This window comes from Momordica charantia (assembly GCF_013281855.1).
Source record: "Momordica charantia cultivar OHB3-1 chromosome 3 unlocalized genomic scaffold, Mcharantia_2.0 BLBB01000003.1, whole genome shotgun sequence".
NCBI lineage: Eukaryota > Viridiplantae > Streptophyta > Magnoliopsida > Cucurbitales > Cucurbitaceae > Momordica > Momordica charantia.
In genome coordinates this window covers 17,928,859-17,955,243 of record NW_028275161.1, presented here as the reverse complement: position 1 = coordinate 17,955,243, position 26,385 = coordinate 17,928,859, and the positions used below count along the sequence as shown (strand labels likewise).

Below are 26,385 nucleotides of genomic sequence, written 5' to 3'. Positions count from 1 at the left end.
GTTTGACCATTTTGAAAAATGTAACAAATGATAACGGGTATTTTTTTCTTTTTTTTTTCTTTTTGCCAAAAAAAAAAAAGAGTCTTTAAGAATGACTTAATTCTTTCGGGATTGCATGATTGCAATGAGTAGAGATTTATGATTATTAGTTTCCACAAATTGGCCCTAAACTAGTAGAACAATTTCACATTTTTTTCAACTTTGCTCGGGGAACCTATACAATCACATTGCAACTATTCTTGGAGTCATTTATGGTGGAAAGGAAAAGGAAAATGTACTATCACGTTTTGCATGCGTCTCTGAAATTAGTCGTGGAACTTTGATACAAAACTGCCCCGTAAAATTAGTTGGGTTTGTCTGAACATTTTCATTTTGATTTTTCACTTCTTTAAATTATAAAATTCCATTCTAATCCTTGTTCTTTGTCATTACAAAGACCCCACGTATTTCTCGCATTTGACAACACGGCAGTAGGCACTTCGACAATACTATGGCTGTTCTTTTTGTTCATTTTTCAAAATTATATCTTTATTACTTAGTTTGGATTTTGTGGTTTATTGTGTTCGAAAGGTGTACAATATTATTAAATCTATTTCGCAACCGTCATGAATTTGTCATATATAAAATTTCCTTAGACATTGCAAATCGTTATTAAATACAAAATGTGGCAAAAAAAAAAACCGTTATAAACTAATTATTTTAGTGATATTTGATTATTTTAGTTACAGTTATAAACTGTCATCAAATAAATTTTCTGTGATATTTTTTAATTGTGGTGGATGATCCATTTGTGACAAATTATAACGTAAGTTTTTCAATAACTATCACGTTCTCTACTTTCTTGATGTCTTAGTTCATGACAGTTACATCACTGTCATCAATTATGTTAATGATAGGTTTTTAACTATCGTTGAAGCCTTAATTTGTTGTGCAGTGCTTAAACTATTTTGGTAAAACTTGGATCCTTTCTTTTTCATCTAAATTTGCATAAAGGATTGTTTGGGCAGTTCTTTATTTTTTTATTTTTCTTTTCTTGAATATTACTTTACAAATATGAGGAGTGAACCTATAACCTCCCATTCTATTAAAAGAAAATAGAAAGACCATTAACCAGTGTTATATACATGTTCATATTGGCTTTATGACATTTGGTTTGATTTTTTTTCCAATGATTAATGATTTTATAATAACAAAATTAAAATTAACAAAAGATATGGTATAAAATAGCATGGAGATTTATTTAAGTAAAATAATTAAACTAGTATGTATAAAAATAATTAGAATGTAGATTTTTTTTTTTTTTTTACCTCGAATGTAGATTTATTTAAACTAATATCTACTCAGGTTGAGATCCGAGAAAACATCTAAGGCAAATACAAAATTTGCCTCTCCTAAAAAAAATTTTAAATTAAGGTCAAAATACTACTTGATTCATGTACTTTAATCTTGGTTTATTTTAGTGTTTTACTCTCAAAATGTTTGTTTTAGTTCCTACACGTAAAAAATGGAGATTAATTTTGTCGCAACGTCATCGCGACGCTGAGCGGCCGACGTCATCCCCTGAAGGATCTCTTTCGAGATAAGGGTTTGGAGTCGAGCGTAGGGAATGTTAGCACCCTACGACACCCGTTCGAAAACGGTACCACATTTTATCATAAATTATCTTATCATATCCTCGAATAAATTGGAGGGTTCCAATTCCCGTCACAAGGCACATTGAGACTTGAGCTAGGTGACTTAAGCATTGACATTCCAACACCTCACCAAAGTGCCACCACCTTAAGAATGTAAGCTATGTTCTATCGAACTTGGGTCTGTATATTAAAAGACAAACATCTTATCATATGTCAACACCCTAAGAGGTAAACATTGTACTCTTTTACAAAAACAAAAGTTCTAATTTATTTTTTAAACTAAAAAAACCTACGAATTTTGTTAAATTTAAACAAAAAAATAATAATTTTTTATGTATTTTGACATTAAAAAGATTTTTTCAAGAAAAACTTTTATTTCTAATTAAAAAAATCAATTTTACTTAAAAAAAATTGTTAAGATATTTTCTGAAATTATACTCATCATTTAAAAAAATGATTTCATTCTCCTAACAACTTAGTGTAAATTACAAATGTTACTTTATTTAAATCAAATCCCTAGAAAACAAATTTCTTTAAATCCTCTATTTTTTAAATCCCTGCATCAGAAATTCTCTTTCTAAAAATAAATAAAAAAATAAGAAAACAAAATTAAGAACTTTGAACGTAAATTTTAAAGAATCCAAGTTATTTTTAAATAAGATTTAGTTTATAAAACTCTTATTATTATTTTTTTTAACTTACAAAACTTTAATGCAAAATCTATTATTTAAATGAAATTAACTTTTTGTTACTTTCTTTAAAAATTATTTTATTTTACTTTAAAAAAGTATCTACATTATTTTTCAAAACTTATTTTAAAAAGTTTATTTTCTTTAAAAGGAAAATTTTTATTTTTTTGTTAAAAATAAACTTTTTTTTTTATTAAAAGAAATGTAGGGGTATACCGTGCAAAGATTTTTACCACGGATGTCGTTGGTCGTGTTAGAGTGGGTCGTTGGACTCTTTGTCGTCGTCGGTCTATCACCGGAGGATGGTCTCAAGGCAGCAATGGAGGTTGTGAGGTGTGCACCGGAGTCTTGTTGTGTGTTGGTTCTATTGAACCGCCTTTAGAGACTAAGGGAAAAAATAAAAAATAAAAAATAAAAAATTTTCTTCACCCAAATCATTCTTCTGTGGGCTCTCCGTTTTTTCCGTGTCCTCTTGTGTTTTGTTTGCCCTTTAAATATACTAAAAAAATAACAGTAACATGCGTGAGTCGAATAAAACCAGAGAAAAAGAGGGAAGGGAAAGCGTTCGATTTTGACGGGAGGAGGAACCAAATGTTTCTTTTTAACCAAAACAAAATCTAAATTTTTTTAATTAAAAAATCTTTATTTAAAACAAAATTATATAAATCTAATCAAATCTTTTTATTTCTTTTATTTTAATTTTAAATCAAATTCTTTAAAACAAAATCTATTTTTTTTAATTTAATTTAAACTTTAGCTTATAACCAATAATAAAGTAATCCTATAGTATTTAATAAAATAAAAATTAAATAATTAAAAATAAAACTAAAATGAAGCCGGATCAAAAGTGTTGTGTTTTCTCTTCCGTTACGTGATTGATTTAAAATATTATCTACTGGTTCCTGCAGTAATAGAAAAATAGCATCTTAATAAGATCAGTGAGAGATAAATTTCACAAAAACAATTTGCCTTTCTCCAATACAAAATTTGAAACTAATATTTCAAAATTGAATTGTTGCACCGAGTCAATAAGATGGAAAAGAACCAAATTTAACCAATCAAATACAAAATGTTGAAGAACCTAATTAGGATAAATTTCATCCTTTTTTTTTTTTTGACATATGTTAGTTGTCTAAATTGATCATACATGAACTTGAAGAATGAAAGGTAGCTTTTTTTTTTTTTCCTGCTGCAAAAGAAAGGTAGCAATTTTATTTACGCATAAACTATAAACTAAAGTAGAAAACATCCATTTAATGGACCGGTCAAGCATTCTTCCAAAAATCATATCTCAAGACGTCTCATGTCCTTCCTTCTTCGTCCACCATGACAAAAGAGAAGGAATGCTTTGCTCATTCATAAAGAAATTACGAGGATCAACCTTAGTTTTTATGCTCACCAACCTCTTAAAATTACTCTTGAAATATCTAAGTCCCCATATGCTTGCTTTCTCATAGCTCGTGTATCCATTCTTGTTGTTTATTCCTATATCCAAGTCTCGATAATTGATATACGCAGCCCTTGGATTCTTCGAAACGAAAGGAGTCATGTAACTTTCAAGCTTACGGATCCAATTTATATGTTTTTGTGTAGTATCTTCGTCTTCTTCTGTCCAAACCACCGAATAATGAATCTTGTAAAGATTCCCAGCTCTATGCGGAAATGGAATCTCTGATTCAGGAATCTCATTCATTTTTCCACCGTAAGGGATAAAAAATATTTGTGCAAATTCAACTTCTTCTTCGTTGAACAATTCCCATATACCCTGAAGCCCAACTATGGGGATTGGCTCATTTACATAGTCGGTTTTGGCTTTTCCATTGGCTTCAAAAGCCACATTCCTATCGAGAAGGACATCTAACGGCTGTCCTCCACGGAAGCCGGCAAAATGGAGAACGGATTCAATCCAACTCATTTCTATACAATCTTCTTTCGTCAGCCCCAGCTCCGGGAAAGTATTCTGCATGATGGGAAGAAGCTCTTCGGCTTGTCCGAGGAACAAGGAGTCGAAAGATGTTTCTCGTGTTCTTTTTCCATTTTGATGATTGTTTGAGTTCATGCCTCTTAATGTTATTTTGATGAGAAGTTTGTCATCTTGTTTGTTGGCCACGTATTGCCAACGATGGACTAAATTGGTAGCATTTTGTTCCAAGTTTCTTGTGATTTCAAAAACAGTCACCACTGGTGGAACTTGGACGAGCTTAATTTTCCATGCAACAATAATGCCAAAGCTTGCTCCTCCTCCTCCTCTAATGGCCCAAAACACATCCTCTCCCATCGATTTTCGATTTTGGAGCTTACCGTTTACATCAATGAAGTAAGCATCGATCACATTATCGGCAGCGAGTCCAAATTTTCGTTGCATCATACCATAACCACCGCCACTGAAGTGCCCCCCAACACCAACTGTTGGGCAAAGCCCAGCTGGGAACCCTAGGGTTTTGCTTTTCTCTGCAATTCTATAGTACAGTTCTCCGATGGTGGCTCCAGATTGCACCCATGCAACATTTTTTTCCACATTGACATCAATCGACCGAATGTTTATCATATCAACAACAACAAAAGGAATGTCCACATAGGAGATAGATGAAAGGCCCTCGTAGTCATGGCCACCGCTTCGCGTTCGTATCTGGAAGCCGTGTTTTTTGGCACAAATGATGGATGCTTGAATGTGGGAAACTTGCAATGGCGTCACTATTGCTTGAGGCTTGAAGGTTTGAGCAATCTTCAAACCTAAGTTATGGGTGGAGAAGTTCATAATCGAAGAGTACGAAGGATCAGTTGGAATGTAAACAATCTTTGAAATTGAAGAACAATTGGGAGAATGAAGAGAAAGACAACGGAGAAAATCTTCATAGTTGGAAGCAGAAGCTACCCATACAAAGGATAAGACAACAAAAATATAGGCTAAGGAGGTAATTGGAGACTTCATATTTGGTTTTGTGTTTTGGCAATGGATGAAGGGTTCCATTTATAGTGTAAAAGAGGCACCTCTCTTTTTTATTTAGCTGAAGAAAACGGAAGCGTCAAAGTTTGAGATTTAGATTATTGAACAAAGAAAATTCAAAGCACGGAACTAATTATAATGTATTAAGAAAACAAATTTTTTTTTTTGTCATTTTTTCTCCATATAGTTTTCTAAGAAATTTGGTCTAAGTCAACTACTTGTTAGAAAAAGAAGAAAAGAAAATTCCTCCTATTATGAGTAAGATAAATTTTTATTTATTTTTTCAATACAATATGTAGAGTAGAGATTTGAAACCAGAGTAGGATATAAATATCTTTTAACCTGTTTAATCTGGATTGACATAATTTAACTAACTATAGAGAGTGAAAGTAGTAAATTAAGTTAGATGGTGAACATTCACAATAAAAAGAAAGTGGTGTAAAGTCAGATTACATATTGAACTTAATATTCATTTTATAAAAATCAAATATAATTTTTAAAATCAGAAAATGAAAAACAAAATAGTTATCAAATCACATATGAGATTTCCTATTTTGATATTACGTTAAAATTATTATTAAGTCTTCAGAAAATATTAATCGTTAGGGCGTCTATTACCCTCATTTGATCCGTGTGCGTACGTGCGTGCATATATATATATATAATTTTAAGAAACATGAGCTTTGAAAAGATATTAGAGATTGGTAAGAATTTAAGAGCACAAACAGGTAAACAAAGAAAACAAGCCGTTTAAGGTGTTTGATAATAGAAACCTCTACTTTGATATTTTAATTAATTAAACAAAAAGAAAATTGAGTTCAAATATTGATGGATATGTTTAATGTTTCGTAGATATATTGTTCTCCAAAATTGAAATAAAAATCTTATTAACTTCCAAATTAAAAAGTGGTGATAATGCCATTGCAGAACTTTCAAGCAGGATTGAAGCCTTTGAAATTTCTTTATTCAAGACTTTTTGAGATACATCCATCAAAGAATGACAATGCAAAATTTGGAGGATTTGTTTGCCAAAAAGAAAACTTTTGACAAATCTCTTCTCTGGGCTTAAGTTAAGGTTTCGTGTGAATTTGTGCTTAGTTTGATAAAGTATAAATTCACAGCAAACTTTAGCAAAAATATTTAGATCAATCGATTCTCTTGTAAGTTCTTTAGGCTAAAAGCAAATAAGTAAGTAATAATAACAAAGGAAAAAGAGATTGAGATAGAAAAACTTAACACATAGGGATTATACTGGTTCGCCCCTATCTTGGGACTAGGTCCAGTCTTCTGCGAAAAAGCAGGTTCAACGTATAGTTGGGAATATTATTACAATGAAAATCTCACTCAAGTTATTACTATCTTGCTTCTAAGTACCCTAACAATATAATGACTACCTAGGATTACACAATTGAAAATACTCTCACTAAAACCCACGGGATACAAACTCCTTTGTTTCACACACTGTCCACAACCACTCAAGTTTATCTTATTTGGATTTTGTACCAATGAAACTTTAACAAAATGATCTATTTATAAGAGGTCAAATATCTCAATCCTTATAGGAAAACAATATTATAATCCTTATAAGATAATAATATCTTATTCCTTGTAGTAATTGGTAGTAGTGTTGAAAATTCTTTTCCTCATAGGACACAGATCATCTGTTTTGGCTCCATTATCCCAACAAAACTCACCCTCACCCTCGTATATTATTTTTTGAAATTAATTATTTTATAATTAATGTTTAAGGTAAATATTTGATCGATATTGTATGCTCAATGAATGAGTTGGACCACTTTTTTACAATTATTTTGAATAGACAATTTAAGTTATTTACCTTTTAGTAAAGCAGCTGCCTCATAATTAAATTAAAGTATACTATTATTTTGAAATTATTCTCTCTGTTTCTTTTTGCAATAATCCTTAAGTGCTGTTTGTTTTTTTGGAAATGGAAATCCCCGATATCTTCAAATAACTAGAATTTCAAATGTCTGAAATTTTACATATCTAGTATCTTCAAATGACCATGTTTGTTTCGTAGGAAAATATATATGGATGTTCGGAAATATTTGGATAGCCACCTTTATTTTATAGGATTTATTAATTAGAATATTCTAAATTTATATAATGTTCCAAAAAAGCCCTAATGAATATTCATATAATTTATACATTAATCTAATATAATTTATATTTATATAATAGATTTTCTTAAACTTAATTTAATATTTTAGGTTTTTTATATATTAATTGCATATATATATATATAATAATAATAATTATTATTATTTTTGTATGTTACTCAGTTAATATAACACTTTTTTACCTTTTTTTAAGTAATTAATATTGAATATAAATTTCATTTTCAATTTTAATATTTTTTAAAAAATACAATTATATAATTAATATTATATGGGGTAAAATTCATTTATTATATTATTAAATTATATTCTTTTAAGAAGAAAAATATCAAAGATAAAACTTATCGTTAAAAAAATGTTGCTTTAAAATAATTTTTTTAATATAATAGATATTATTCATAATAATTTATTCCAAATATTAAAACTCAATTGAGATATTATATAATTTAATTGAAATTTATTTTATATGTACGTGTAATACATAAACATACTCAATTGTTATTAGTTCATGAATATTTTAATTTATTTAAACTATAAAATCACAAATAAAACCAATGAAATTTGATAAAAGAAATATATGAAAAAATAACTTAGGAGTAAAAATATCAACGTAGAATGCCTTCGACAGGGGAATTATAGAAAACTCATGTTTTAGAAGGGTATCTAAATCGACTCGGATGCCTTCTAAATGGACATTCTAAGATATTCGGATATCTCAACATACTGATCAGATATCTTACATTATCATAAAACAAATGTGGGAATCCAGATGTCTGTCTCACGAAATCTTAGATTCCCACGAAACAAACGATAAACACTTTTTTTAATATGGTCGTGATTTCGGCTGTACTTCTTGTCACCGGGCCTAATTTATTTTAATCTAATTTTTCTTAAAACTACGTGTTAAGTGAATTTTTTAAAAAGATTTTATTGAGATAAAAGTTTATAACTTTTCTCCATTTAAATATGATATTTATCCCTTTAAACACAAGCAGGGATTCTAGCTGAAATTTATTGAAAATTTAATAAATTCTATTTGCAAATTGTCATAATACATATACATGTATGCATGCATATATATACAAATATATGTATGTGTATGCGTATACACACATATATGTATATGTTTGTGTATATATATATTTTTTTATAGGAAGAAAATGGAGATCAAATTAAACAATTGGAAAGGAGGAATGGAGCCGAAGAAGAAGCAGACCTGTGAAGCATGGTAAGTGGGTTGGGACCCGGCAATCCGGGCTGGCCATAGCCGACTTTCTCGACGTCGAGGAGGGTCGAGAACCTCATCGATTCTCCCCGACTCCGCACAGCCCGAACCGAGATGACTTGGTCTCAGTCATGAATGCAGCATGAGGCCCACTCTATCTAGATCTCCTCAGTGGACTAGAATTCGACTTTTGTAAATCCTGAAGAGAATAAGATTCAACGGATGTAAATTCTGAAGAGATTAGGATTCGACTTCTATACACCCTACTCTCTACCCTACTCTTTATACTCAACTAATGTGATACTGACTTAAGCATCGGAATCCGTGTGGCAAAAGCCACATTGGTCTTAGAGTTATTCTGTTTTGAAGATCTCGATCCCTCCTCTTAGAAGATTTATGCGAATTTGGCAAGATTCCAAAAGGCCAAATTTGATAATCCTTTTTAATATAGTCGTAATTTCTTTAATCTAATTTCTTTAAAACTATATGTTTTAAGTGATTTTTTTTTTTAAGATTTTATTGGGACGAAATTTTATGACTTCTCTCTCATTTAAATATGATATTTATCCATTTTAACACAAGCAGGATTCTAGCTGAAATTTATTGAAAAGTTGATAAATTATATTTACAATTTGTCGTAATATTTTTTATTTTTTGTTTATTTTGAGTTGTCCATTATAAAATTTAAATGGATAAATTACAATTCGTAACCAACTTCTGTCACAAAAGATTTTTGTGAGTTGCCATAAAATCAAACCTCATTGTCTTTTAATTTTCACTCCATTTTTCATCTGTAAAATTCGGATTAAGGGAAAAAAAAAAGGTTGAGAGGTGGTGAAGTCTTAGTTCTAATAGAAAAGAAAATTATTTTTAAGAGAGACTTTAAAGAAGAAATGAAAAAATGTGAGAAAAGTAATTTCAAAATGTACATACTAGAATGGACTAGAAAAACAATTCTTTTCTTTTAAATGACCCAAGCTACTAAAAATGAAAAATATTTGGTAGAAAAGTCACATTAATTTTCCCATTTCTATAGCTCATATTGGATATATATATATATAGATAGATATTTTCGAAAAAAGCTCAATATATTTTTTTTGACATTAAAAAGAAAAAAAGAAGCTCAATATTGGATTTAGTGTGACAAAAATCTTTTGTTCACGTTACATGGGAAAGACAAAAAAATAGTTAATTGGAAAATACGTGCACGTAAATTACTTTCTTGCCCCACTGGTCAATCGAGTAAATCTAAAATTCAATAACTTGGAGAATACTTGCACGTAAATAACTTTGGACCCTAATTACAATGTTCGGTGTAGCACGTGATTCTAAATGTTTTAAAATAATCTTTGTCGGTAAGATTTTAATTTTATTTAATACAATATAAAAAATAAAATGCAAATGCAGTTTACCCAATAAGGTAGATCATTAATTTTTTTAATAAAAATATACCATGATAAACTATATGTAAATTTCCGACATGTCATTATTAAAATTAATTTTCTAAATCATGAAAAGTAAACAACTAATTTTTTTTTAATATGCCAACTTGAACCTAATTCAATTGATTAAGTCATATATTCTGGACTAAAAGGTTCGAAATTCAAATCCTCGTCCAAATTGAAAAAAATATATATTGTTGATGCATAGATTTGGCTTCCTTAGATCTTGCCAAATATACACCAATCCTCTAAATATAAAAAGGGATCGATGGATCAACGTGACCTGCAAAACAGATTGAAACTAGGACCGGTGTGGCTTTACAACACAGGCTTCGATGCTTAAGTTAGTATCAGAAGTCGAGTGCAGAGAATAGGAAGTTCAAGCGTACCTTTTGGGGTTTGGTTAATCTCTTACCTTATAGTCGTCCAATTCCAATCCTCTCCAGATTTGTCCTAGTCGAATCTTAAATCTCCAGGCCTGTTACTTCGTTGTTGGTTTTAGGTCGGATTGAGAATCAATGCGAGTTAATACGGGTGTAACTGCGCAACGGTTGGATGGACTGTTATAATTCTCTACTGGGGGATGAAAACTGTTCGGCACCGGCCACTAGTCGGTCGGGGGCCGGCTCGGGTCGCAGGGTGCCAGCCCCCTTTCCTGACTTGTGCTTTCTTCTCGGGTTCCTTTCGGCCTCCCATCGCTTGGTCTCTTCTCTTTTTATCTTTTCCATAACATATATTATTGCAGAATAACTTAAATGAAAATATGACAATAAAAATTTAATCAGTCAAAATATTTTTCAGATAGTTAAAACTAAAATTTAATATTAAATGAGAGGAAAGAGAAAATAAATTAAATTTATTCCTCTCAAGTTATTTTTAAAGTTAAAAAAAATATTTTTTATTTTTAAAAGGTGATGGAACATAATATCGCATCTTTTTTAAATTAAAACCAATTACGATTTTTCTAGCATTGTCAAGATTGTTGATGATTTTGTTGATAACTAAAAATGCTCATCGAATTACATCTATTAAAATAATATTTTTTTAGTCTTAAAAAAATAGTGTTCTTATTTTAGGAATAAATAAAGATTAAAATATGAATATTACAAAATTAAAATGCTAAATATACCAAATGTTCTATTGTCCTTGACATCTTAAATTTTCAATTTTGTTCTATTGTCCTTAATATTTTAAATATTCAATTTTACTTTTAACGAATTAAAATTTTCAATTAGATCATTGTATTATATTGATTAATTTTTGTTAATAAAATACATATATTTCATTAAATTACTCTTTCCATTAATCTATTTAGATACGCGGACATGCTACTTTAGACCTGCCATGTAGAAAAAAATACATTTAGTTTATGGGTAAGTTTGATTTTGAAGATAAGGCAGATGAATTTTATATATCAATGAGTAGTATCTAAGTAGCATGTTGACGTGTTTATGTTAATAAAGTAATAATTTGATAATATCAACTTTTTATTTACTATTCCAATAAACTTCTTTTTTTGCAAAATGTCCTAATTGAAAATCTTAATACATTAGGGACAAAATTAAAAATTTTACAAGATTAATGGCCAAATTGTCAAATTACACCATTATTTATATTTTGTTAAAATTGAAATACAAAATGAAAATATAAAATTTATCTTCAATTTATATAGTTGACCATGGATTTTGGAAAGGTCCACGTGTCTCTCGAACGAGTAGCTTCGCTCGAGAATAAATGAACCTGCAACCAGAAAACTCGACGTCGGTGCAGTTTCTCGCCTAATACACTATGACGCTCAAGTTAATAATCGGAGTAAGAAATATGGAAAAGACACCTAAGTATTAGTGACATGTTTTTCACTTAGTGAAGGTGAGCGTTCTTCCTTATATAAGACTCGGGTTGCCGACCAAGAAGCATGACAGTTGGGGTGGCAGGGGTGCGTCACATGGTATGTGTATGTCCTCGACAATTGGCAGGTGGTGCAACCACTGGCAGGCCTGGAGCCTACCACCTGTCGTTGAAGCACGCTATCAGACTTGGCCTGCTACCCTTATCGTGGAGACGAAAATGAGTATCCCCTACGGTTGTAGTGTACTGTGTGTAACCACTTTTGGTCCCGCAGCCATCAAAGGTGGATACGTGTCCTTCGCGATTTTACCCTCAATATATATATTTATCTAATTTAAGGGAATGAAAAAGTAAAAAAAAGTTATACATGAGTTAAAAAAAGAAATGGGAAAAATGAGGACAAAAATTTCTCCCAACAATCCCATTCTATATATACCATAGATGTCACCGAGAGGTTATTTTGTTTTAAATTAATCTTAATTTTTTGTTGAGGGACTGTATAAGTGTTTGATAAACTTTTTATTTTGAGTTTTTTCACTTGCGTATTTTTTCATACTTTTTTATCTACTTTTTAATAATGTTTTGAAATTTTAGCTTAAATTTTGAAAAGTAGTTTCTAAAAAAAATTTTAGTTATTAAAATTTTGCTAAAGATTTTAAATGTGTTGGTAAGAAATTGTGAAAAATATATATAAAAAATTGAGAAAAAATAGACATAATTTTTAAAAACTGGAAACATGAAATCATTGCTAAATAGTTTGTACGATTTGTTTATATTAATATATTATAATTACATATTGGGGAAGGAAAAGAGAAAGATTTAGTAGAGGAAATTATGAGGGAGCTAGAGAAAATTGAAAGTGCTATGAGAAGAAGAATCGGTGGAATAACTCCCCACAAATAATATTGTTAGTTCTTTTATTCTACAATCAATTAATGTTTATGGCTTCAAATATATATATTAATGTAATTTTAGTATATAGTTCGGCTGATAAAAAAGTTGTGAGTTTGAATATTCAATTCCGATTTACGAAAAAATATATATATTAATATATCACATAAGCTAGTCGATGTTGAAATTGGATAGATTAAAACCTTTGCAACTCATTTTTTTCTTACCCATTTCACATCTTATTGCTCTAAAAAGCCTTATTAGGCTCATTTTCTTTGTCACCGTGTCACCTCTTCCTTCATTCTCCTTTTAATTAGTGTATAATCAGTCTTAATTGCGATCAAAATAGTTATTTTTTAAAAAGGTAGGATCTAAAATAGAGTTAAAACAAAAAAGTTGACAAAAAGTTAAATATTAATCTTCTGAAGCAATTGTATAAAATGCAACTTACTATTATTTATCTCATATAGATTAAAAGTTCATTAAAGGAGAAAATAAAAGAAAAGAAAAAAACTTATTTCAATGATCCAAGAAAGCCCAATCCAAATAAGATCAAACACGTTGAGTGTGTTTGAGAGTGATAGTAGAATTTCTAATTCTGAAAAAAAGAGATTTAAGTATAATTGATTTTCCAAAATCTCATCCATGTGATAGTTTAATAAAGTAATTTTAAACTTTCCTAAAATCAACTTTTTAATTTGTCAAATATAATCAATAAAAAAAGTGATTTTTTCCTTTCTCCCCACTCTTCTTCACTCCCTTAGTCCTCTAAAGTCCCACCACACTCAAGCAAACTCTCCGTTCACTTTTGTTTTGATTGATACCTTATTCCTGCTTGTTTGAGCTTGTTGAACTCTGATACCATATCAATATTCATGGGTCCCATCTCAAAAACAATTGGCAATGAGAGAAGTAGTCCATATCTATTATAAACCATTATAAGGTTCATTTTCTTTTCAATGTGGGATCCTTAACAAAACACACTACATATACATACAAAATGATATGCAACTCTTAAACTACTCTGGATAGCAGAATCTGAACAACTATCTCCTTGAAACTCAGGTACATCCTGGGTGGAAAAACATAAGATAAAGAGTGAGTTGAAAATCTCAATTAGTGGTAAGTTGATAAGAAAATAATCTCATAAACGTCTTTCATAAACAACTGGAATTCAATCTCTTAAAAACATTATAAAACTGAAGTAATATTATAACTTCATAAAACTCAGGGAACTTTATCTTAATAAACTTGTAACACTACTTTCAGAACAACCAACACAACAACGCTTCCAAGCTCCGGATTTGGACTAGGGTTTGGAATTCGAATTTGGCTCTAATTCCCCCAACATATTCCCATGCAATCTAGTTATGCTAAATTCTTATTTGCTCTAAAAGCACATTCTAAAAAAACATGTAAATCATTCTTCTTCAAACATAAAACAAGCTAGAGAAAACTTAACACCACACATGTACCCATATTCTATTCTAGTCTACTAACGCAGAGTAATCTCAATACACAGAAGAATAATTCTCTTAACGCGCGGAGTCAAATGGTCCCAAAGACCTTTTTATTTAGGAGTATACTATAGAAACACATACATATAGCATACGGATAATCACTTGGATACAATAACATGATAGTTTAAGAAACTTATTTCTGAACAAAATTCTCAAATCTCAACACTTGTTCTAAAATTCCCCTTTCTAACTTTCTCAAATCGTTTATAAAATCTTTCTTTCTATCAACATTTCATAAAATTCTAAAATCATTTCTAAAATTTCTTTCTAAATACATTTCATAAGCTTTAAACATTTCTTTAAAATCATAAAACATTTCTCTATATCATAACACATTTATGAAATTCACAAACAAACACAACTTCTCTCATTTCAAGTGGAAATGCTAAAATATACATAATATATATAATTTCTAGAAATTCTATATTAATAGATATTATAAAACATTAATAAAACACCACTCACAAATCCTTCAAACTGAGTCGTTCGCGGCTCCAATTTTTGTCTAACATGAAATATCGATCCAGTACCAAATTAATTCATACTTTAATCCAATATAAATCCAACATATTCTTATTTACAACGTAAATCATATTATCTCCAAATTATCCCACAAGTCGAATTTAATAACTCATTATCTTTCCTCATTAAAAAACAATTTAAAACATTCAACTAATTTAAAACAAACTTTATCAATCCTCCAAAACATGATTTCAAATATTTCACAAATAAACAAAATATTAATTTCAAACCTTTAAATAAATCTAAACAAAACTTTATCAAATCATATAAGAATATTTCAAATACTTGCAAATAAACATAATATCAATTGTCAAATTAGTTTTCAAATCCATAATAAAACTTCAATTTATATGCAAGATATCAATTTCAAATCATTATATCAAAGCCAAAATAAATTTTAGTTTTTGAAGGGATATGGTAAATCACTTACAACACTTTTCGAAGGGATGCGTAAATTACTTACAACACTTTTTGAAGAGATACGGTAAATCACTTACCTCTCTCAGAAATCGTACGAATCTAATTAACTTCTTCCTTGTTAGTTGTCAACTCAGAGGCCTAGAAACAACCATATCCAAAATCAATCCTTAAATCCTAGGATTTAAAATTCCACCAATTACTAACCAAATCTTATCTACCCATTTCCTATTCAAAACACTTTTTTATGCAAAATAATTAGGAAAGTATGGATTTGGGGCTACAAAATCAGATCTAAAACTGAGTTAAAAAACCTCTAAATCAACAATAACAACCTTTAATATCTATTAAAATCTAGAAATATACATATGATTTCAAACCAAAAAGAATGTTTATTTAGATCAATAATAAGTTAGTTTGAAATTGAAAAAAAAAAAGTTTGAAACTTGTTGGTATGGAAAATGAGGAGGTTGTTGAAGATAATAGAAGGAAAAAATGAATTAGAAAGATAAATTATAAAATTTCAGAGAAAGAAATGAAAGAATAATTGAAGACTTACATTTCATATGATCTCGTGTTCTTGTTGATTTTTTTTCCCACGAAATTGGTAGGACCTCCATTTCTGTTCATTTCCCTTCAAGAATATGATAAGATATTGGACTTTGGGTTGATTTTTCTTCTAGAAGATGATTGAATCTTCTATTGTTTTGTTGGTTTTATGACCAATTACACCTAAATGTGATCACATTACACAAATTATTAAATCAAAACTACCACATCAGTTTATAAACTCAAGTTAATTAGTTAAAAAAATTCTTCTAAAAATAATGAAAGAGATGTAAACAATACATAAATAGATTCCAAGAGTAGTTAAAACCAACATCAATTAAGAAATACGAACATTCAAACTAAATATCAATGAATTATTTGGTCAAAGAAAAAAACTTTTAAAGACATTCTCAACGAGAGAAAAAAAAACAGACACAATTTTATGTATGACTACTTTAATTTTCTTTCATTTTATAGATGGTTTGCAATTCAACTTATATGTGAATAAATGTATCACTTTGTTGAAGAGTTGCACTTCTATTATATTAACTTCTCATTTGAATGTGTGAAACGATGTATGACACAATTTTCTAATATCCATTACTTCGATTGCGAATAGGCACAACTCTACAGTCTTGATCGCACCAATTCTCTCAATAGACAAATTGATCCATAGTTGTCATCTCATCGAAATCTGAAAAGGCAAAATAGATATGTGTAAGACCATACGCATTGAATCAATAGACACATCGACCAATCGCATCCCTTCGAAGTTTAAAGGGTAAAATTGGTATATATTAAAAAATTGAGGGCAAAATAGATAGATGAAAATTCTACTCCATAGTCCTAAATAGTATAGATGCTTATTTTTAATTTCTACCATTCTTTTGGTTGACAAAATTACACTTTCATTGAAAATTATAACCTCTGTCCAAAAACAAAAATTGAAAATTATAATCATACTCATGAATAGAATACGTGTATCAACTGTGTTAATTAATAATTAAAATAAATGAATTATCGTCATGATAGGATTGATAAAATATTTTTGGTTTCTTGTCTTTTTCATTAAAATAATGGTAGGGTCAATATAACCATCTTTCCATTTAATGTGTAATAAAGAAACAAAAATATTTATAAAAATTTGATCAAAATTTAAGAACATATAAAAAAGAAAAAAGAATTGGTCAAAAAAATAAAAACTAAAAAGTAGTTTAGACTTTCAAATTCTGTTTCAATTTTCTTATTAAAATTTTACTAGGGAGGGAAAATACACATTATTAATATTCATGAGCTTATCGATCTTGGCTGGATCCCATTTTATTTTGGGATCGGATGCTCATTTGGACGTTTTGAGCTCCGATACCATATTAATATTAATGAGGTTTCATCTCAAAATCAATTGACAAAGAGAGAGTAGCCTATAACTATTATAAACTATTGTCAGGTCCTTTTTCTTTTCAACGTGAGATCCTTAACACACATCTATATAACAATATAAATTGTCCAAACGAAGAAATCTTAATATAAAGAAAGAACATTTCTTAAAATAAAAATGGTTACAAAATAAACATAGAATAATCTTTCTTTTACCTCACATCTTCCATTAAGATGAAAAATTAATTATATGGTCAAATCCCAAACCACCATATAATAATATTATATAAGGATTCTCTTTCTTTTAAAAAAGTATACTATATTAAAACTAATTTTTAAAATATTTCATGTGTCAAACTATTTTTTAAATAATGCATTTTTATTTGGTTAAGACATTTTCTCCATAAATTTTGAGAGTTAAAATTAAGAAAAAAAATGGAAATGAGAAGATTTTAAGGTATGACTTAAGAGTTTAAAAATGAAAAATCTACCTATTCAATCAAATTAAAAATAGCTGCAATTTGAAAATTTTCTGTACATTGCATCCCAAATATGTTGATATACTTTCTAAAAAGAATTGGTTGGAGGTTATTTAACTCCTTCGACATTTTCTTCCGAACTCCTTATTAATAGAACTAGATTATCATAGTTAAGGTTTACCCATCTTCAGGTGACCTCCATCTTAACCATGGCAGATTCTTCCATCTCCAGAGAGTGTCTTATGATTCTCTGCCGCTAATAGTCCTCCACCACATGTCATTAATGCAAGAAGAAAACATTAAAGTATATGCTCAAATTAAAAAAAATAAATAAGAAATGGTTGTCGCATGTAGTTTTTTGAAGAGATATTATATAACTCCACATATTAATATCTTGAGAAGATAACATAGGAGTGGACCAAATAAAAACACGTTATTTTAAATTTCTTTCTAATCACTCTTCAATAATTGGAGCTTCCCCTTTACTATTCCATTAACATTCCACCCTACCCTAACATAAGGACTTTGGTAGATTCTATCCTGCATCACAGAAGAGTGGCCACAATCATAAAACTATGCTTGGATTTTTATAAAGATCAAAAACAATATACATGGTCACATGTAGTCCTTTGAAGAGACGATATGTATGTCGACACGTATTCGTCTCTTGAAAAAATGACATAGTGGTCCATCGAATAGGAAGACGTTACTTTAATTCTCTGTCTAGTCACTCTCCAATTGATGGAAGCTGTGAGAGGCTAAGACAGCCATGAAAGCATTTTTCATTATTCGAAAATTCTCAACAGTTGTTCTAAAATTCCCCTTTCTAACTTCTCTCAAATCATTTATAAAATCTTTCTTTCTATCAACATTTCATAAAATTCTAAAATCATTTCTAAAATTTCTTTCTAAATACATTTCATAAGCTTTAAACATTTCTTTAAAATCATAAAACATTTCTCTATATCATAACACATTTATGAAATTCACAAACAAACACAACTTCTCTCATTTCAAGTGGAAATGCTAAAATATACATAATATATATAATTTCTAGAAACTCTATATTAATAGATATTATAAAACATTTAATAAAACAATCACTCACAAATCCTTCAAACTGAGTCGTTCGCGGCTCCAATTTTTGTCTAACATGAAATATCGATCCACTGCCAAATTAATTCATACTTTAATCCAATAAATCCAACATATTCTTATTTACAACGTAAATCATATTATCTCCAAATTATCCCATAAGTCGAATTTAATAACTCATTATCTTTCCTCATTAAAAAACAATTTTTTCTCTCTCCTATTATATTATAAGTGGGTCCCACAATTACTCTTCCAATTTCTCTTCCTTACAAAACCCATGTGACTACCCTTTCATTTTCTTATTTAATTTAATCCAATTTCTTTTTCTCTCTTCCATTTACAACTCCTCATTTTCCTTCTCTCTTCTCTTTACTCCATCATTCCGACAAACAAAGTAATAAGTCCACCAAACTTCTTTTAGTTAAACCAAAATTATATACTTGAGTCACACAAACAACAATAAATATCTTCCAGCAATGGAATAAACGTGTCAAAAACTTTTCAAACCAAAACAGTTCAAATTTCAAAATGTGATTTTAAAATTCAAATTTTAGATCTTTTTATAATTATTTCCATAATATCAGTCTAAGGATAATACAATAAAGGTATTAAATAATATTTACTATTTTAGTTTTGCTATTTGTTTGTTTGTTTTTTTTTAGAATAAGTTTTGCTATTTACTCAACTTCTAACGTCTATATTATTTTGGTTATACTATAAGCTTCTTTAAAAGTTGATTATCTTGACAAAAAATAAAAATGTGTTTTATAATATGGTAATTAGACTCATGCAAAAACGAAAAGCTCACATTAATACCACAAGAGAGGAAGAAAAGAAAATTCACAAACACAAAAATAGAAAAAGAAAGAGAAAAAAACAAACAAAAAAACAAGGAGGCGAGTGAAGTGGGCCATTCTCTCGAAAATGAAAATAGAAGAGAATCAGAAAAATAAAGTATGGCAGACAAAGGCTCCGCCAATCAGATAGCTTTCCCAAGAACCCTTTAAAAAAATGTCTCTCACAAAGCCCCAAAACGAGAGAGCGCTGCCTCTTTTACACTATAAATAAAACCTTTCATCCATTGCCAAAACACAGAATCTATCAAACATGAAGTCTCCAATTACCTCTTTAGCCTATACTTTTGTTGTCATATCCTTTCTATGGGTAGCTTCTGCTTCCAACTATGAAGATTTTCTCCATTGTCTTTCTCTTCATTCTCCCAACAGTTCTTCAATTTCAAAGATTATTTACACTCCAACTGATCCTTCGTACTCTTTGATTATGAACTTCTCTACCCATAACTTAGGATTGAGGACTGCAAAATCCTTTAAGCCTCAAGCAATAGTGACGCCATTGCAAGTTTCCCACATTCAATTATCCATCATTTGCGCCAAAAACACGGCTTCCAGATACGAACGCGAAGCGGTGGCCATGATTACGAGCGCCTTTCCTCTATCTCCTATGACGACATTCCTTTCGTTGTTGTTGATATGATAAACATTCGGTCGATCGATGTCAATGTGGAAAAAAACGTTGCATGGGTGCAATCTGGAGCCACCATCGGGGAACTGTACTATAGAATTGCACAGAAAAGCAAAACCCTAGGGTTCCCAGCTGGGCTATGCCCGACAGTTGGTGTTGGTGGGCATTTCAGTGGCGGTGGTTATGGTATGATGCTACGAAAATTTGGACTCGCTGCCGATAATGTGATCGATGCTTACTTCGTTGATGTAAACGGTAAACTCCACAATCGAAAATCGATGGGAGAGGATGTGTTTTGGGCCATTAGAGGAGGAGGAGGAGCAAGCTTTGACATTATTGTTGCATGGAAAATTAAGCTCGTCCAAGTTCCACCAGTGGTGACTGTTTTTGAAATCACAAGAAACTTGGAACAAAATGCTACCAATTTAGTCCATCGTTGGCAATACGTGGCCAACAAACAAGATGACAAACTTCTCATCAAAATAACATTAAGAGGCATGAACTCAAACAATCATCAAAATGGAAAAAGAACACGAGAAACATCTTTCGACTCCTTGTTCCTCGGACAAGCCGAAGAGCTTCTTCCCATCATGCAGAATACTTTCCCGGAGCTGGGGCTGACGAAAGAAGATTGTATAGAAATGAGTTGGATTGAATCCGTTCTCCATTTTGCCGGCTTCCGTGGAGGACAGCCGTTAGATGTCCTTCTCGATAGGAATGTGGCTTTTGAAGCCAATGGAAAAGCCAAAACCGACTATGTAAATGAGCCAATCCCCATAGTTGGGCTTCAGGGTATATGGGAATTGTTCAACGAAGAAGAAGTTGAATTTGCACAAATATTTTTTATCCCTTACGGTGGAAAAATGAATGAGATTCCTGAATCAGAGATTCCATTTCCGCATAGAGCTGGGAATCTTTACAAGATTCATTATTCGGTGGTTTGGACAGAAGAAGACGAAGATACTACACAAAAACATATAAATTGGATCCGTAAGCTTGAAAGTTACATGACTCCTTTCGTTTCGAAGAATCCAAGGGCTGCGTATATCAATTATCGAGACTTGGATATAGGAATAAACAACAAGAATGGATACACGAGCTATGAGAAAGCAAGCATATGGGGACTTAGATATTTCAAGAGTAATTTTAAGAGGTTGGTGAGCATAAAAACTAAGGTTGATCCTCGTAATTTCTTTATGAATGAGCAAAGCATTCCTTCTCTTTTGTCATGGTGGACGAAGAAGGAAGGACATGAGACGTCTTGAGATATGATTTTTGGAAGAATGCTTGACCGGTCCATTAAATGGATGTTTTCTACTTTAGTTTATAGTTTATGCGTAAATAAAATTGCTACCTTTCTTTTGCAGCAGGAAAAAAAAAAAAAAAGCTACCTTTCATTCTTCAAGTTCATGTATGATCAATTTAGACAACTAACATATGTCAAAAAAAAAAAAAAGGATGAAATTTATCCTAATTAGGTTCTTCAACATTTTGTATTTGATTGGTTAAATTTGGTTCTTTTCCATCTTATTGACTCGGTGCAACAATTCAATTTTGAAATATTAGTTTCAAATTTTGTATTGGAGAAAGGCAAATTGTTTTTGTGAAATTTATCTCTCACTGATCTTATTAAGATGCTATTTTTCTATTACTGCAGGAACCAGTAGATAATATTTTAAATCAATCACGTAACGGAAGAGAAAACACAACACTTTTGATCCGGCTTCATTTTAGTTTTATTTTTAATTATTTAATTTTTATTTTATTAAATACTATAGGATTACTTTATTATTGGTTATAAGCTAAAGTTTAAATTAAATTAAAAAAAATAGATTTTGTTTTAAAGAATTTGATTTAAAATTAAAATAAAAGAAATAAAAAGATTTGATTAGATTTATATAATTTTGTTTTAAATAAAGATTTTTTAATTAAAAAAATTTAGATTTTGTTTTGGTTAAAAAGAAACATTTGGTTCCTCCTCCCGTCAAAATCGAACGCTTTCCCTTCCCTCTTTTTCTCTGGTTTTATTCGACTCACGCATGTTACTGTTATTTTTTTAGTATATTTAAAGGGCAAACAAAACACAAGAGGACACGGAAAAAACGGAGAGCCCACAGAAGAATGATTTGGGTGAAGAAAATTTTTTATTTTTTATTTTTTATTTTTTCCCTTAGTCTCTAAAGGCGGTTCAATAGAACCAACACACAACAAGACTCCGGTGCACACCTCACAACCTCCATTGCTGCCTTGAGACCATCCTCCGGTGATAGACCGACGACGACAAAGAGTCCAACGACCCACTCTAACACGACCAACGACATCCGTGGTAAAAATCTTTGCACGGTATACCCCTACATTTCTTTTAATAAAAAAAAAAGTTTATTTTTAACAAAAAAAATAAAAATTTTCCTTTTAAAGAAAATAAACTTTTTAAAATAAGTTTTGAAAAATAATGTAGATACTTTTTTAAAGTAAAATAAAATAATTTTTAAAGAAAGTAACAAAAAGTTAATTTCATTTAAATAATAGATTTTGCATTAAAGTTTTGTAAGTTAAAAAAAATAATAATAAGAGTTTTATAAACTAAATCTTATTTAAAAATAACTTGGATTCTTTAAAATTTACGTTCAAAGTTCTTAATTTTGTTTTCTTATTTTTTTATTTATTTTTAGAAAGAGAATTTCTGATGCAGGGATTTAAAAAATAGAGGATTTAAAGAAATTTGTTTTCTAGGGATTTGATTTAAATAAAGTAACATTTGTAATTTACACTAAGTTGTTAGGAGAATGAAATCATTTTTTTAAATGATGAGTATAATTTCAGAAAATATCTTAACAATTTGTTTTAAGTAAAATTGATTTTTTTAATTAGAAATAAAAGTTTTTCTTGAAAAAATCTTTTTAATGTCAAAATACATAAAAAATTATTATTTTTTTGTTTAAATTTAACAAAATTCGTAGGTTTTTTTAGTTTAAAAAATAAATTAGAACTTTGTTTTTGTAAAAGAGTACAATGTTTACCTCTTAGGGTGTTGACATATGATAAGATGTTTGTCTTTTAATATACAGACCCAAGTTCGATAGAACATAGCTTACATTCTTAAGGTGGTGGCACTTTGGTGAGGTGTTGGAATGTCAATGCTTAAGTCACCTAGCTCAAGTCTCAATGTGCCTTGTGACGGGAATTGGAACCCTCCAATTTATTCGAGGATATGATAAGATAATTTATGATAAAATGTGGTACCGTTTTCGAACGGGTGTCGTAGGGTGCTAACATTCCCTACGCTCGACTCCAAACCCTTATCTCGAAAGAGATCCTTCAGGGGATGACGTCGGCCGCCGCTCAGCGTCGCGATGACGTTGCGACAAAATTAATCTCCATTTTTTACGTGTAGGAACTAAAACAAACATTTTGAGAGTAAAACACTAAAATAAACCAAGATTAAAGTACATGAATCAAGTAGTATTTTGACCTTAATTTAAAATTTTTTTTAGGAGAGGCAAATTTTGTATTTGCCTTAGATGTTTTCTCGGATCTCAACCTGAGTAGATATTAGTTTAAATAAATCTACATTCGAGGTAAAAAAAAAAAAAAAATCTACATTCTAATTATTTTTATACATACTAGTTTAATTATTTTACTTAAATAAATCTCCATGCTATTTTATACCATATCTTTTGTTAATTTTAATTTTGTTATTATAAAATCATTAATCATTGGAAAAAAAAATCAAACCAAATGTCATAAAGCCAATATGAACATGTATATAACACTGGTTAATGGTCTTTCTATTTTCTTTTAATAGAATGGGAGGTTATAGGTTCACTCCTCATATTTGTAAAGTAATATTCAAGAAAAGAAAAATAAAAAAATAAAGAACTGCCCAAACAATCCTTTATGCAAATTTAGATGAAAAAGAAAGGATCCAAGTTTTACCAAAATAGTTTAAGCACTGCACAACAAATTAAGGCTTCAACGATAGTTAAAAACCTATCATTAACATAATTGATGACAGTGATGTAACTGTCATGAACTAAGACATCAAGAAAGTAGAGAACGTGATAGTTATTGAAAAACTTACGTTATAATTTGTCACAAATGGATCATCCACCACAATTAAAAAATATCACAGAAAATTTATTTGATGACAGTTTATAACTGTAACTAAAATAATCAAATATCACTAAAATAATTAGTTTATAACGGTTTTTTTTTTGCCACATTTTGTATTTAATAACGATTTGCAATGTCTAAGGAAATTTTATATATGACAAATTCATGACGGTTGCGAAATAGATTTAATAATATTGTACACCTTTCGAACACAATAAACCACAAAATCCAAACTAAGTAATAAAGATATAATTTTGAAAAATGAACAAAAAGAACAGCCATAGTATTGTCGAAGTGCCTACTGCCGTGTTGTCAAATGCGAGAAATACGTGGGGTCTTTGTAATGACAAAGAACAAGGATTAGAATGGAATTTTATAATTTAAAGAAGTGAAAAATCAAAATGAAAATGTTCAGACAAACCCAACTAATTTTACGGGGCAGTTTTGTATCAAAGTTCCACGACTAATTTCAGAGACGCATGCAAAACGTGATAGTACATTTTCCTTTTCCTTTCCACCATAAATGACTCCAAGAATAGTTGCAATGTGATTGTATAGGTTCCCCGAGCAAAGTTGAAAAAAATGTGAAATTGTTCTACTAGTTTAGGGCCAATTTGTGGAAACTAATAATCATAAATCTCTACTCATTGCAATCATGCAATCCCGAAAGAATTAAGTCATTCTTAAAGACTCTTTTTTTTTTTGGCAAAAAGAAAAAAAAAAGAAAAAAAACCCGTTATCATTTGTTACATTTTCAAAATGGTCAAACTAACTATATAATGTCACGTTTTTCCAGCGAAATCGCGCCTCCATCATTTTGTGACAATTAAAAAAATTCAATTTTCGTGGTAGCTTTTAACTATCATAAATTATAAAAATCAAGAAGTTAGCATTTTTTACCACTAATAATGCGCTCGCATAATTTGTGGCAATTTTTTTTATTCCAATCTTTGTTACTGTTCATAATTGTCATGAAAGACAAGATTCGTAGTAACGAAAAACCAAACAAGGAAGTATTTATTTAATGCAAAAATACTATAGAATTTGTTCGTATATTAGTTGCCTTCCAAAGACAAATCGATAATATATGAATGAACCTGAAGAATACAAAGGTGACAATTTTATTAAGGTGCTTAGAACTACAAACCAAAGTCTAGAAAACCTCATTATTCTTCTCCCTATACATCCATTCAATGAGACTTTCTTCCAATAATATTTCAAAACATCTAATGTCCCCTTCTGTTGCACGATGGCAAAAGAGAATGGAACGTTCTGTTGATTTCTAAAGAAATTAGAAGGATCAACTTTGATTTTGACACCCATCAACCTCTTTAAATCACCATTTGAAGTTTTCAACTCCTTATATGTTTAGTATCTTCATCTTCTACTGTCTAAACCATCGAATAATAGATTTGGTATAGATTTCCACCTCTAGCAAAAAGGAAATCTCTCATTCAAAAATCTCATTTATTTTTCCACCGAAAGGGATAAGAAGCATTTGTGCAAATTAAACTTCTTCTTCATGGAATATAATAATACTAGCTACTATATATCGCATACATTAAAAGTTAATAAAAAATAGTGCTCCAATTAGTCTTAATAAAATATCATTCAAAATAAAACTTAATTTCCTGATTATTCCAAAACTAAACACAATTAAAACATTCTGATCCATCAAGCCAATTTACATTAACCCATATACTTCATGGGTGGAGTTATGAATTTGAACTATAAACTTAAACTTTTTAGGTATTAAATTCTAATATTATAATATAAACTTAATTAAAAACTCAATTAAATATAATTTATTTATAGTTGTTTAGACATCATTTTCGAATTTCGATGATGTGGGGCCCGAGATCTGTTTTAATTAATTATTTTCTTCATAACACTCAAATATTATTATAACAAAATTTTTAACCAATAGTGTTCATTTATTATGTATTGATCTAAAAGGAGTTGCAACTTTTGTCTTTCAATTCAAACATAACAACCCATATATTTTATATCTAATTTT

The 26,385-nt window shown here is 29.8% G+C and overlaps 2 pseudogenes; one reads left to right on the top strand and one right to left on the bottom strand.

Moving 5' to 3' along the window:
* Window positions 1–3,352: 3,352 nt before the first annotated feature.
* Window positions 3,353–5,282, bottom strand: LOC148212492 (tetrahydroberberine oxidase pseudogene; annotated as a pseudogene).
* A 14,580-nt stretch (window positions 5,283–19,862) lies between these two features.
* On the top strand, window positions 19,863–21,783 carry LOC148212491 (monolignol oxidoreductase AtBBE-like 13 pseudogene; annotated as a pseudogene).
* Window positions 21,784–26,385: the final 4,602 nt, after the last annotated feature.